This window comes from Vanellus vanellus, assembly GCF_965231255.1.
Source record: "Vanellus vanellus genome assembly, chromosome: 12".
Lineage (NCBI taxonomy): Eukaryota > Metazoa > Chordata > Aves > Charadriiformes > Charadriidae > Vanellus > Vanellus vanellus.
The window spans coordinates 10,743,914-10,759,816 of NC_138917.1; the positions used below are offsets into that span (position 1 = coordinate 10,743,914).

Sequence of the window (15,903 nt, forward strand, 5' to 3'; positions counted from 1 at the left end):
CCTCTGAACTCACCACCACCCCACATCTCATCCCGATTTGCACCATTTTCTTGGTAACAGCATTGTGTCCAGGCTGTGTTAGAAAACACGCTTCCCTTCTACACATATGTCACAATTAATGGAGCTAAATCCAATGCTATCTTTAAGGCACAAACCAGGATGCAAAGTGGCTCAAAGTCAACTCAAATGTCCAAGAAAGGGAGGGAGCAGAACAACAGTTTGGCTCTATAATGTTTTATCTGCAATTAACACTTTTTCATGACTTCTGATAAGGTAACGTATTAGCTGTCAGACCAAACCCAAGTGCAAATAAGTGAACTTTAAAATATTCTCAAAGTGAAACTTCAGAAAGAGTCAAATACTCTCTCTGCCACTAAAGCCACTCTGCTCTTCTCACACTAACAAATGAATGTTTAACCCAATAATCAGGTAAAGGAGTCTATTTGAGGAGTCCACAAAGGGTAAGCTAGTCACCACATGCATTAGTTTATACCTACAACTGCGCTCACATTGCAATTCATCAAGCAGCCCTTCTGGACTGTACCTTTGGAAAAAAACACCTCAAAGGTTTGCTGAGATAGATGCCTCAGAGCTGGGAAGAAGCCAATAAACGTAAGTATGACGGCAAGTTAGCTGTCATACGTACCCATTTATATACTGACTATAGGGTCATGTGGGTTTTTTGTTTGCTTTAAACAAGTTAAGCAGACCGCCCAGCTATGTTCTATCAATATAATGACATCCCCTTGTCTTGAACCACAGGCTAAACAGCCATCATACACCTCTACCAACATTCCCATATGTGGCCATTCCTATGATATTGGAAATATAAACTCAACGCCAGCTCAAAAAAATCACTTCCTAATATTTTCTTATGCTATTACTTATTTTAATACTTAACTCTCAAATAAAATACTTCCAAATTAAAAGCATTTGGTATGGAACGTTTGATTTTCGGGTAGCTGAAGCTAAGCAAAAGTGGAACAAAATTCAGATAAAACTATGAATTACAGAGAGTAAGTGTTCATTATTTCATAAATTGTCTACAGATCTGACTGTCCCATCTGATAGCTTAGAGATGCTGGCATTGTCAGAATGCATTACCTACCTCCTCTGAAGAGGTACATTTGAGTATCCCAAACGTGTCATGAAATAACACAAACTAATGGTCAATTCTGAGCATTTATGTGACAACAGGTAGAAAAAAAAAAAGAGGAAAAATGCAAAAAGTCTACACGAGACCCAAGCGTCCTGACTACAGCCAAGCCATTTTTCAGACTTTTATTAAAATTACATTGGCCATGGACAACGATTCACATCTGCCTCTTGTAAACAGCAAAAGAGCACCAACATCATACAGTGAAAGACACAGAAATACGCAAAGGGCAACAGAGGTGAGTAACACCTATTAGCAAGGCTACTCCATAACCACAGCACACACACCACACTGTGCTTATACACCTCAAAAAATAGTTCATTTATAATAGCTCACAGCTTTCAAGGAAGGCAAGCAAAATTGTACTAAAATATGGTGTGTAGGTATAAGAAAAATAAAGCTTGATTCAGTCCTGCCTCCCTTCCTTAGCCCTACCTCCTCCAAACGCTTTAAATAGCATGTTATCACTACTTGTTTATACGCCATTACAGAAAAAAAATTGCTCGGTTTCTTAATACTGCATTACAGAACAAAATGTTACTCAATTCTTTCTGTAAAGTACCAAGAAATAACTGTGAGACCATATGCATCTGAAAGCATCCACGTGCTGGAGTAATCCGGACTTACGTAACTGACAATTGGCATCTAACCATGAAGAGCAGGAAAGAAAGAACCAACGTACAAATCTTCTTTAAGACCCAAAACCAAACTAAAAATTCTTTTTGAGGAGTCTGATTTGGGAGGCAAGTGAAACTCACATCTCTTAAGTTACAATTTAAGTCTCCTGCCATGAAAGCACACAGGAAAAAGAAAATCCCATGTGGCCGATTTTCTCTCCTTTAGTTCATCCCGTTAAGCAAAAATGAATCATTTGCTAATTGACAAGTTCAGTTTGAAGGGATGCCACCATGATTCTTATCTCTGTAGCTGGAAGGCAAGTCCTTCCAAGGTTTGAACAAGCCATCGACAAAGGCAGAGATCAGCATCCTTCTATTTTCTCAGTGCATCCTAAAATATCAGGCATGGGAGCACAGATACTCCTGGAGATAGTGTTGTACTTTACCCTTAAAGTCACAGTAAAGAAAAGAAAGCACCCACTCCTACATGCTTACAGGACCCACCACAGCCCCATTCAGACAAGGGCAAAGCCCACCACCACGCTGTGGCGTGTACTGTAACGCAGGGGTACTATTTAAAGCCCTAAATCACCTCTGCCTTGGGACGGCCCCACTATCCTCAGCTGTAAAACCAGCTTCCTACTGCCAGCTGCAGTGGACATATATAACGCTCACATCTGCATTTTGTGAGCCTGGGGGTTCACGAGTGGAAGTAAATCAAAAGGAAATGTGGGCACAGTTCATAAGAACAGCATCCATGGCACAAGGCAGACATGGACAGGGCAGCCAAAAACGAGAGGTACAAAATAGATCCAAAATGCACAGACAGGCAACAAATGGGACTAAAATCCTTCCTCACCCCCTGCTCTACCTTAGCCAAAAGGCAATATTTTTTCTTCCTTATAAGCATGATTAAGTGCTTTGGCATCACTGTTAGACAAAGATCACCGTTCTTAGATGCCAGGCCTGGGGTGGAAGAGAAGGTGTTTGCGGAGCCAAAACCACCACTGTAAAGGCACAGACATATTATTATGGAAAGCAAGTCAACTTTTTATGCATAGATAAGGATAACGAATGTTTCAAACATTTGAAATCTTAAGCTGAACCATAGGAAAGAGCATTACTAGTTAGGCTATTACAGTAAATTAAATGAAAATTGAAAATGGAGTCTAACTGACATTAAATTTAAGTAACTATATATCAATTCCACAATCATCGTAATACATAGACAGTTCTTCTGACAAAACTTCAGCAGAATAGAAAAGCACCCTTGATAACTCTGAATATTAAGCTGAGGTACCACAGGCATCTTGCAGTTTATATAAATAAAGTGCCTCCTGCAAATAATCATGGTTCCTTCAGTGAAAACTGCAGCATGATTAACAGAGGTCCATTATAAAGGCAATGCATAACCTAGCTCCTGTGAGTAGTCACTGCCACATTGGACTGCGTTTCTATGGCAACCAGGGAGGAAAATATAAAGCAAATTACAGTTAAATGAAAATTATTCTCCATGACAATATATGTTAATGCAGCAACATTTGCAAGGCCATTCTGGATAAAATGTTTACATTCACACATGTGTTTACAAAAATAAATAAAAGGCAGGCTATAACAGCTAATGGATCATCCAAAGATAAGGATCTCGGTCTTTTTTTTTTTTTTTTTCAAGTTTAAATGTATTCAGAATAAAAATTCTTCAAGCTAACAGAATGTAAAACAATCCACTTTAACAAAGGTATCTGCACATTTAGATATAGTATACGTTCTTTAAGAAATAGTTTTTCAGATCTAACATGTACGGTTTTGAGTGTTGTGATCCTTTAATTTTCTTGGCTGCAAACAAAGAGCACATTTATACCTCCTCATCCCAGGAGAAAGCGTTTTAAATGAGAGGCTAAGTCACTCAGAATATTTATGGAGTTCTGACTGAAACTGGAATAGTGACTTATTTTAATCAGCTATAACTTAGTTATTGAAAACTGAAAAGTGTTTTATACCTCGGCATTTGCGGCATTCACTCTACAGCTGGGAGAGTCCTATACCGCACCACGGTTTAAAAGCAGCAAAGGCCAATGAGAACCCATCATTCGATACCTTTACAAAAGCCTGCAATTAAGGCTTTAAAAGGTTATCCCACTCTCCCACCACAATCGCTTAGCCTAAACAGTCCTTTTTTTAGGGAAGATATCTCAGTTTTTAAATATCTTCTGAAGCATAAGTGAAGTTAATTGGAATAAGACTCGTCCAAGAGGCAGCCACTTATTTTAACTCACTTGGCTCATACCCCAAAGAAAAGCCCGAAGAAAAGAAAGTAGGTTATAAACTGACTTACAGTCTCTTTTCCACTCTGAAGCGCCACGTTTTAAGAACGGTTTAAAATACTGCATTAGAAAAAAACACTCCTCTCAGCCGCGTTTCACAGTTCCCCTGCCAAGTTCCTTTCCCATGGAAATGGTCTGCCTGTTCTGCGAGTAACACAGGTGCAGGTTTCTTAGGAAGACCCAGAAAGAGCACAAGGCACTTTTTGAACCCGTTTCAGTGAGCTGGGAACACAGAAGATGCCATTCACTCCGCTGGCACATCTGAACTTACTCCGTACACGCTCCCACTGACCTCTGCATCTGTCTCTTGCCTCCACCTACAGAACAATACTTGAATCATGAGGATCATAACTTTTTATGGCAGCGGGAAAACTGCAATATTCTCCACAAGTTCACTCCACCCTGCACATAAAACTGCTCATAGGTTCAACCATAAAGCAAACTACCTTCTTTGAAGTTCGACTTAAAGGCCAGCGCATGTTATAAAGCTGATCTGAAAAAAATGCAGCCTATTAACGTTTTACATAGCCACACTCATGGAAATCATCATTTGTTAATCATTTGGTGTGACTGTTGACAAAAGCAAGTTAGGTCAGAAAGTAACTGGGTAACAAAACACTTTACAGGTGAGCTCAGGTTACCCACAAACACCAAATTCACATACCACCAAATATATTCCAGTCATGCTCCACTTTCCCTGAGGATCACTTGCTGCAGAGTCCACAGCAGCATTACCATTATCATTTCAACTAATTTAGTCACTGATCTCCACATAACCACGACTCCCTCCACCTTTCTTTCTACAGCGACACGCAGACAATCTCCGTACAACGCAAATAAAACAGCTACAAATCTTAGCCTAAAAAAAAAATCTATCTGCAAATTGAACTACAGTAGCAGTTGCTAGGTTCCTTTTAAAGCCTTCACTAATTGCTAGGATTGGGTTTCTACTGAAGCTCTTCGCTACAGTGGTGGAGGGGTTGAATGTTGTTTTCGCAAAAGAACTTCTAAAACCACAGGCTGCAAGTCTGCAACAGCAGGTATTTATATTCTATGCACAAATGAGATTATGTGTACACGCACCATCCCTACTAGCCTTCAAGCAGATGAATCCCACCAGGCCAAGCTACCTTTCCGGACGCCAAAGCAATCAGGTCGGGTACCCAGCTTTCTGCTGATGTGCACTCCATCCTTTTGCGGAGAACTGCCTTACCACGTCAAAATGCATCTGCATTAGAAAAGTTATTTTCTCTGTGCATGTAAGCAAATACATGCTAACACTAAGTAAAATTCTAGAGAAAACCACGGAGCTTGCAGCTTTCCTGCCCTAGCAAACAGCAGGAGGTTCAGAGGAAAGCCAGGCTGCCAGGCAATACTAAGCATGCAACACTGCCAGCAGACCTCCCATGCACCCTTCTCTATTGCAAGCTGCATCAAGTGAATTAGCACCAGATGGACAAGGTAACAGCTCTGAAGAGACTATCAGAAGGATTCTTGCGGATTTCAATTACCTGCATGGCTCCGTAAGAGTAAATTCTGCCTACAACTATTACTGTTAATGTTGTGGAAAAGAGCCCCATCGTTCAAATACAGGACAAACCCATAAAACAGAAAGATCCAAAGAGCAGATCTAACCAGAGACAATAGGTGGTGATGGTGATGCAGAAGAGGTAACAAGCCATTAGTGGTAAGCACAACAGCAGACCCAAGCTGACAGCACCCCAAACTCTCATCCCTGGCATTAGTCTCCATGCCCTCAGATCCTTCACCTCTCAACACTACTGCAGCTTCATTTCATTTTCAAGCACTTTCCTCCCACCACGCAAAAACACAGCCCAGATCTCGAGAGGGACATGAAGATGCAGGATGATCTCAGAGAAAGGGAGAAAGGCAGGAACAGACGGGAGGGAACATCAAAAGGCAGACTAACTAAAATTAGAGACAAGAATCCTGGATGAGGAGGACCAAGGCGAGAGCAGAGAGCCGAGCAGAATCTCCATCAGATGAGGCTCCTGGGAAGAGGGGGGCAGACAGAAGGGAGAAGAAATATTATAGTGGGTGAAGTAGGGGAAGCTAGCAGACAGAAAAGACTGCAGAAGTAAATGCAGCATTTTAAGAATACAACCTGTAGCTTTAACTAAGGAGCACTACTCAGCATATCAGGAAAAAGCCACAAAGTTGACTTCTCGTGTAATCTCTTCTCCCCTGGATGAAGGCTAACTCAAAGGCAATTCAGCTCTCACCACAAAACAAGTTTAACACCCCGGTACCAGTACTGATCACAGGGAAAGGCGATTTAATTCACCACCATCACCCTCAACAGAGAGCAGCTCCGAGTAATGCAGGGCACCTCAGATCCCAGTCAGAAAGCCAGAAGCCTTCTGGGCTGCTGGCAAAATGGAGAGTGTCAAACAGATCAGAGGCTGGGACAGTCATCGCACAGTACCCCGACATGTGCCAAGAGGCAGACTACAGCAAGGAAGGAGACTAGAGAAGATACAGCAGTTATCAGCAATTCTTATTTTCAAAATGAGCATATTCTCACGTGTCGTGTGTTGGTAGGACAAGAAACCACACGAGTTGGAATAAAAAGGTCAATGTTCAAGGAGAACAGGCTTTCATCTTCGAACCTGACTAGTGCATTCAACTCTTGGACTGCTCAGAAAGGTAAAGTTTTACACACAAAAATATCCAGGGTTACTCATTGCAGACCCACGATCCAGTCCGGATAAATGTATCTGCCAGTGCCTGGCTGCAAGATGAAACCAAGGAGACAGCTAGCTATGGGAAGCAGCCAAACACTGTAACTAGAGCACCAGCTCACCCAATGGTATTTAAACAACCATGAGCAGGATGTTTGTTTCCACACACACACACACACACACACACACACACCCCGCTTCCCCACATCTACCTATATCTCTTCCCAGCATCAGCATGGCTAATCTCATCCATCTATCTAAAGATATAACTACAGCAGTACTTTATAAATAGGCTTACATGTTCAGTCCATCCAAGACCTGATGCAACAGCAGAACGACAGTCGGTGCAGCAGGCAGTGTGTGTTGTTACGACAACACTGACATTTCACAATCTGCAACAGCCATCATCCTGTGTAACGTGGAAAACACTAGACCGAAAGTGTAAAGTCTACCCGAAAGATTACTGCTTTTCATAGGATACGGTCACTGCCACAGTCAGCAGGATATCAGATCTGTTACCTCCTCCCTGCAGAAGGCAGCTATCAGGAGACCATTCCCAACGGAGAACTTCTTGGAACTTTATCTTGGCTCCTCTTGGCCCTAACCGGCCTGCAGAAAACCCAGCTACTTACTAGTAATTTGGAGCTCCTGGTACAACTTGTTTACACAGAGCAGGTCATAGGATAGGCTGGAAGGTGTAAGCAGGATATAGTTTTTATGGCTCTGAACTCCTGCCCAGATAAGCTGATAACACTCTGTGCTGAGGGGGAGGGGAGCACTTTCATGTGCACTTTATTTAAAATGAAGATGCACCACGAACTGCAGTTAAGCATTTTATACTTAATAATGAAGTTTCCATTCACCTTATGAAATAGCTTTAAAATAAAATGTTTGGGTTTTTTTTGTTTTTGGTGTTGGGGGGGGGGGGTGTTGGTTGGGTTTTTTTTTGTTTTTGGTGTTTTTTTTTTGTTTTGTTTTGTTTTTTGTTTTTGTTTTTTTTTAGGAGTTCCAAATTACGTGTACTTTCATTTCACATCAAGATATTCAGAGCAGCACGGCACTTTCAAAACCTACCCCCTTCAGCTTCTTGCTGCACAGGCTGTCAAGCCCACAGGAACAGGCTGCCTCTGGATTCTGCTGATTTTTTTTTTTTTTTAAGAGGGTAACATCTCCCTTCTTTCCCATGCCCGTGATACGATTTTAGCAGCTTTATGCTGCTCTAAAGGTAAATTATTTTAGACCTTTTCTATACAGCAAAGCTGTCAGTCTCTTAAAAATTTACAGAGCCAGCTTCCTCCAGTGTTTGCATATTTTATATGTCCCCTCTCTCCCTCCCCTGATTACCCACAGCCACCCCACCGTGGCTTACCCCACCGTGACACTCTCCAGACCTTGATGTCCTCAGCTGAGGATTGAAGCCTACCACTCAAACGAGGACCGCCTTAACATTTTTCTCAGAGCAAATCCAATGCAACACAAGAGGAAAGGAGAAGCTTTCTCACTGCTCTTATGTGAGAAAAAGATCAGTTCCCTCAGTTGAGACAAAGCTAGCTAGTTCCCCTAGCTGAGACAAAGCTTCTTCTATACATACTGAAAAGTTTTCCACCCTTTCCATTTTCAGTCTGTAGATTTTGTTGCTAAAGAAGAAATAGGCATGCATTTTAGTCACATAGGAACCCCACGCCAGCATGAACACTCTTGCACCTAACAGCAGAATTAATATTTCAATGTTTCCACAAAATATCAAATGTTATAACCCTTGGTTTACTAATACAAACACAATATGCAATCAATAGCTTGCTCCTGCCACTGCAATAATTTACAGTGGAAGATTTATTTTAAAAATACTCATTGGATAAGTTTGGTTTTATTAGAGACAGAGGAAGAAAGGCTGCCTACAGATTTTTAGAGGATAAATAATTCAATGCATGAATGCCAAGGGCAGTACTGCACACATCCATATGGCAGGGACAATGCAGACAGTAATATATGCTTCACATCACCACCCTGACAGTGCCTTCAACCCTGACCTAGAAAAAAACATCACTTTCTTCTGACTACAACAGTTAATTCACTCTCCGTCATTGCTACCCCACAACACTAAAGACTGCTGCATGCTTTTTGTTTACTTTGGGGTAGCATCACCCAATTCCTTGCCCTTGGCAGACTACAATTTCAGCCTCTCTTCACAACAGCTACACCGCAGTGAGTAGAACAACTTATTCACATAATGAACAGAAGAAAATGAATACTATCTAGAAGAGACACAGGTTTCAGAAGGCCTCTTTAGGAGCTCATGCCTTTTCACTACCAACACTGAAGAAGGCAGGAAGCCCCAGGATGGTGTCTCGTAGGTGAAGTCTCGCAAGACACCAGCGGTGCCGTTCCCGCTGACGAACGGCACCCATCCTCTGCCCGAGCTACTGCATAGGGTGCTGCTGAGCGACAGGGCTCCCGCACCGCACTTGAGGGACACAGGATCACATAGACTATGTTGAAGGCTGCAACAACACAGAAGAGGGAAGAGGCTGCTTGCCGGAGAAGCCTCCCCTCCTCTCCTCCACAACCTTCATGGTCAGCAAGCCTGCAGTTGCGCTCGTTTCATGCTCCCAAAATTAACTGTACAGACACTACCCTGCCCCACTGTCCTATTTTGGTGGCAATTTGATAACTTCTCTACATCCTACAGTTTGGAGAAAACATAAAGAATCAAGAGGAAGAATGCTGGAGCCCAAAATACCTGATATAATTAACTGCGCCTTCTAACAAGATTATTTCCTTTTCTGACCCCAATTACTCCTTCAGTTTATTAAAGAGAACTCATATACGCAGAAATGTTAACACCCTAAAGAGTCACATAAACAGAAAAAAGTCTGAGGGCACCATTATAAACAGAGTTAATGGAACTCAGTGATTGGAAATGGATCTTGAAAGCTGTCAGATCAAAGCAAGATCTTTCTTGTGCAAGGACTGCATTACCCTTGGAGCCACAGAGCTAATACCATCTATAAAAATATTTTGCTCAAATAAGTTAAGAACAGCAGCGTTTCATCTGTCAAAAGGTGCGAGGCTTTTATGGGATTAGCCATTCCACATACAGCATAAAAATTAGAGCAGATTTTTAAAAGCCCTCAGCTCAGCTGACAGAGACTACACAGACCAACGTGTGTGCCTGCTTTCTTCACACACACGTAACACACTGAACAGATTTTTCACTGCTATTAGCATTTAAGCTGCTTTTTTTTTTTTTAAATACACTTGTAAAGGATTACAAATTGGCATCACCTATAACTAGCCACAGATGAAGCTAGCACCACCACCCAGAGTCAGACAAATTAAGATTTTTAAATACCCAACAGCTGCATGAGAAAATACACCAGAAAACACCAGTTCTCACACAGGAAAGCCTGAAAATTCCAGGTACAGTCAAATACACTCAAAACCAGCCTCCAGACCACAGGCGCTGACAGCTTCCTACCCCCCTTCTCTGCAGGATACCAAAGACAGCATTTTGCCCAAGCACACTTTATTAAAGCTATAGCTGCACAAACCCATGCTGTTTCAGATGCTTGTGATTTCAAATAATTGACTACGCAGGCTTTCTTTTAACATTTATGTGAGTATATTTTATGACCGTGCATCAGTGGCATACAAATTACACAGCATTTAGCTGAGGATCTCAGCGCTCAGCACCCTCAGAAAAAGCAGTTTCGTAGCGCTAATTCCTCTTGCAGGAAAAAAAATATTTTAAAGCTGCATACAAATCATTCCTGTAAAGTGTCACGCAGACTGTTTTAAATTAGATGGGGTAAAAATACATGCATGTTTATCATGAAACACTAAAATCTTTGCTATGGAGACACCAGTTTCTCTCCCTAGCCTTTTACAACCGAAATACATACAATTCTCACTCGCGATGGAGGTAGCAGACAAGCCACCTTTACTAGAGCCTCATCAAGGAAATACGATTAGAATAACAACCACCTTGTAAATATTTCCAAACATTACTTCCTTTGCTGTACTGAAAAGCAGTAGTACCTGTCACTACTTGCTATGTATCTACCACCATTAAATCTTAATACCGAGGAAGAATTTCAATCCATAAAGCAGACTGTCAAGCCTGAAATTCAGGTACTGAGCACGGAGGGAGGAAGAGGGGCTAACCTCGTAAGAAAGCCGTCACTCACTAATTTTACAAAATGTAATTAACCAGCTCCGGTCCTGGGCATTTCCTTCCCTCGGAGAAGGATTTCTTCACCGAGTAATTAGATCGTCCCAGTTAAGACTCAAGTCACCACAGAACATATTCTCCCCAAAACAAAGCCACATGCACGCATATAGAAGATTCAAGCACTGTTTTAAAAAAATGCTGCCATTTCCTCATGGTAACTTAAAGCTCTTCCTAGTTTCTGCATTAGTCACTGTGTGGATCTATAACTGAAACCAATACACCACCGTGGGAGCCTCCAAAAAGCAGTTAATCCTGGTTTTATTCCCATCCTCGAGACACTTTATTATTTATAGAGTATTGCCTTCTTTTAATGTATAGAAAAGCAGGAGGTAAAAAAAAAAAATCTTAGTACTTCAAACATATGTCCAAAAGCCACAACATAAAGACAAAAAGTACAGATTAAAAGCTGTAAAGATATACTTGTCAGGAACCTTCCTTTGAAGTATCTGCAGGAAACACTGTCATCATGCAGCCATGTTACAATTACACAGTTAAAATAATCACCACCAGTTGTAAGTAGTCCATCTGGTTTACTGAAAAGGGAACACTGCTGGTACAGTATTGATTAACACGACTAGTCTTCACTGACCCTAGAGAAATACATTTGTCTGCTCTACTGAACAGCAGAAGAACGCTGCACGACACTGTGATACGCTTCATTTTGTTTAGAAGCATTTTTGGGGACTTAGTCAATTAAAACATGAGTAGAAAATAAAATAAGCTTAACAGGTTGTCTACCACACACGAAGGAAGAAATGAAGCCCAGCACTTTGCTGGAGGGTTTTTTGGTTTTGTTTTTTGAGTTTTCTTCCCCCATCCAAAACCAACATTCATTTTGGACAACCTGTATGTTTAAGTCTAAGGAAATGCTATTACAACATCATAAAAACAAAAAGCAGCACATTAAAAAAATATCTGTTCACCCTGAGCCACGTTTTTATGAAATGGAGATACAGACAAGAGTTCATTTTTAAAAGGAGAAGCAGAACTGAACAGCAAAACCAATTGTGAAACACTAAATGTAACATCTCCAGTTTCCAGCCTGTCAAAGCCACTAATGCTTACATGACCAGGGCTTCTATAACCACTATTCAGAACAGAAATAAGAAAAAAAAAAAAAAAAAAAGGTTGGGAACTGATCAAGTTGGAGGGCTGAAATTGAAGGGCTCGTATGGGCCCTCCAAAGTGTCTTTCGCTGTACAGGCAACTCAATCTGCTGTGAATTTCGGAAACCAAACCCTTACCACTTACTCAGACAAGTCTGGAGGTGATGCAAGTCCCAGCTAGCCCAACAATACAGGTTCACAGCAAGCTCCACCAGAGCCCAGACCGCTCTTTTCCAGGGAGGACACACACAAGATATGCCCCAGCAAGTTTTATACCTTCTTGTGCTACCTCCTTTAAGACTGACAAGTTCTTCTAGAACCAAAGAGACTTGGAGCATCTCTGCATAAAAAAAGAGCTGAGCTCCACAAACCCCAGACACACCTAAACAAAAGCAGACGCCAGGACGGACACGGTAGCGCAGACAATGCTCTGCTTTGGGGAAAGACACATGAAGGCTGTGAGGGTAACTGTGCTGTAGGAGCAGCTCAACCAGAGCCCCCAGCGTGGACCCACATAGGCATAGAACACCCCTCAGAGCAAGATCTTCCACTGACAGGGCGCTTCCCACAGAAAGAAAACAGGTCACACGGCTTCAGCAGCAACATTTCACAGGCGTAACGAAATGAGGTGCCTAAGAGTTTCCCTGCCGAGACAGAGAAGTCACTGTAGGTCTCGCTTCACGTAGCATTTAAAACCCTTCTACTGCACGCCACCACAACCATTTAGAAGTGCTCCAATATGCACCTTTAATCTGCCAGTAAATCCATTTTGTAAAAACGCCAACTTTTTCTTTTTAAGTTAATCAAGTCAAATATTTAGTTCCTGGTAGAGCACACACAAAAGAATGTATCAATGCCATTTGAAAACATGCGAGAGTTAATCTCCTTTTACCTCTCCATGACTCCATGGAGTGTTTCCCCCCCGTCCCCCGAAAAAGAAAATAATGGGAGTGATTATATAAAAACGTTCTGTTTTATTAACAACCCAGAAAAAAAAGGAGAAATACATTTAATCTCCAAGTTCCTTACATTTATACAAATTTCAGCGTTTCAAGAAAGCACATAGCCACTACAAAGCATTACATCCACAAAATGTTTTCAGCTAAATATCTTTGCCTACACAGGGAAGAAAAAAAAAGTCTATACCCAATTTCAGAAACCATCTCAGGAGGGAATTTTGCTTCAAGAGCTGCCTGGAATTTGTTCTCTGCCTATAGGGCCGTGTCCCCAGTGGTAAGAGAGTACTTTGTGTACAAAACCAGGAGGGGGGAGGAACCCTTTCCTGCAACTGGATATCAAAACAGATCTCCAAGCTTAGAGTAGAAGCCAATCCGTAAACACACCGACTCTTGTGCCTCAATGAAGAGGCCGATTTTCAATCCGCACGCACACCCCCTCGCAGGACAGCTGCTCTCTCTGGGAAAGGGCAGAGGGCACCGAGGGCTCAGCTCATCCCGGCTCCTTGCAAGGCAAGAGGTGGGGGGAGCGGCGATTTGCCTTTCTAAACATGCAATCAATCTACCGGACTGGGGGAGGTTAATTCTGGACTGCAGAAGTGCAGCTGTTTTGGGTTGGGATTCTTTTTTTTTTCCCCCCTTCCTCTCTTTGCTAAGGGGCAAAGGTGTCTACCAGCCCCTCCCCGGCACACAAAGGCTCCTCCGAGGAGAAAAATACCAAGCAATTTAAAGATTAAACTAGAAAATAAATAAATAAACGCGGATCAGCCAAGCTGGCTGGCGGCAGCTCTGTTCAGCTCCATCCTCTGCGCACACACACGTAGGGCTAACGCCTACCCAGGGATGATGAAATGGGAAACGGAAATTACCATTTCAGACAACTTTTGGTATTGTTCCTCCCAGCACAGCGCTCACCCCAAAATGCGTGCTCCCCACCGCACCTCTGCACGCCGCTGCCTCCCCACAAAAAAAATACCACGGGGGGGGAAACACGACCCACGCTGCGGCCTCGACCCAGAGCCCCGTGTTCCTCCCAACCCACAGCTCCCCACCCCTAAATATTTACCACCCCCCGAGCTCTCTCTGCCGCTCCCCCACACGCTCCCCAAACCCTCCTCACCCCAGCCAGCCGGCCTCCGTCCCGCCTCCCCCCAACCTCCTGCACCCCCTGCTCCCCCCCAGGCCCTCTCCCCTTCCACTGACCCACCCCCGGTTGTCCCCTCTCCCCCCACAGCCCCCAGAGGCCCTTTCTTGCTCGGAATAGCCCCTATCTTCTTTGCCACCCGTCCCAAAAACACTCGGTACGGCGCTTTCTCCCCGCGCTGCCCTCTTCCCTCACGCCACCGTGCCCCCCTCAACCCCCCCACCCCGACCATTCCCGGCGCCCCCTCTTTCAGCCCCTCTGCCCTCATACGTCTCGGCTCTCCCCCACCCCCTGGTATCCCCCCCTAAACCCCGCCTAGACCCTTCTCCTCCCCGACCAGGCCGCGGAAGCCCACCTCCCCGCCGCCCCTTACCGGCGCTCCGGGCTCAGCGGGCCGAGGGCAGCCTCGCGGGGGAGCGAGGCCTGCGGCTCCGCCGGCCCCGCCGCATAGAGGAGGCGGCGGGGGGAGGGTGAGGGGGCTGCGGCGGCGCTGAGGAACAGCGGGGGGAGGGGGGAGCGGGACTAGCGGAGGGGGCGCGGGCAGTGGCGGCGGCGCCTCCCGGCCGCCCGCTCCATGGCCCCGCCGCGCTCGGCCTCGGCCTCGGCTCCCAGCGCTGCCGCCCGCCCGCCCGATCGGCCACCGCTGAGACGCTGACGCTCATTGGCCCGCCGCATCGGCGCACCCAATTGGCGGAACGCGGCCAGCGACGCCGCGACGTCAGCGCGCTGCCACTACCGCCGCGGAATGAAAGGGGGGGGGAAAGGAAGGCGAAAAGCAGCGCCGCAGCGCCCCCCTCCCCTCCCCGCCGCGCGCGAGGGCTGACGGGAGCGGGGAGGTGGAGCCGAGGGGGGGGGACCACCATTGGCCGACGTGTCCCGGCGGCGCGGCGGCCCATTGGTGGGCTTATCAGGGGTCACGAGCGCGGTGGCGTTTCCGGGGCGGGCCCAGTGGGGGGGGGCGCGTTGGCCCCGCCGCCGCCGCAGCCCCCCACCCCCCCACCCCTCCCGCCGTCGGCCCGGCCTCCGGGCCCCGCTCCCCTCGGCCCCCGCAGGTACGTGCGGGTGCGCTGAGGCGCTGCTCCGCCGCCGGCAGCGGGATGGAGCTGCGGGCCGTCGTGCCGCCCGCCCCGGGCCTGCCGAGCGGCCGTGGGGTCGGGCGGAGGCGCCTGACAGGACGGTGGCGGGTGGTGCGGGGTCAGTCCCGTGTCCTGTCGTCCCCCCGCCCAGCCCCGCTGCCGGCCGCTCTCCCCGCCGGTTGTTCCCCCGCGCCGTCCCTGCCCCTGAAGGGTGCTGGCTTCCAGCGGTCGGGGCGGGCGCAGGGGGACGGTCGACGGTCGGTTACACGGTATCGCGCCGCTCGTCCGCAGACAGCGGGCACTCCGCTCTGTATCTTCATCCCTCCCGCTGTACCTGCGCTGCACTACAAACCCCTGCGCGGTTTGGGGCTGAATCCCGTAACGGCGCATACTCATTAAATGTTCTCGATGCCAAAAGCTTTTGCTTTCTAGAAGAGGCTGTGTTAATGAGAAACTCCTCTTGGCAGTTATTTACAAAAAATCATTATTTCTGTGTCGCTGGGGATTACCCAGGTTATGTTCTCGCCTGGCCCAGGACTGCCCTGGCTGGAGCTGAGGGTGCCGGGGACCTGCAGCGCAGCTCCTGCTGTC

General features: G+C 45.6%; 1 long non-coding RNA gene across 1 annotated transcript in view; it reads right to left on the bottom strand.

Annotated features, from left to right (window-relative positions):
* LOC309676696 overlaps positions 1-14,866 on the bottom strand; it is a 91,826-nt gene extending 76,960 nt beyond the window's left edge. Inside the window, exon 1 of the long non-coding RNA XR_014269616.1 lies at positions 14,610-14,866. This is a non-coding gene — a long non-coding RNA (uncharacterized lncRNA). The remainder of the gene's footprint in view (positions 1-14,609) is intronic.
* Positions 14,867-15,903: the final 1,037 nt, after the last annotated feature.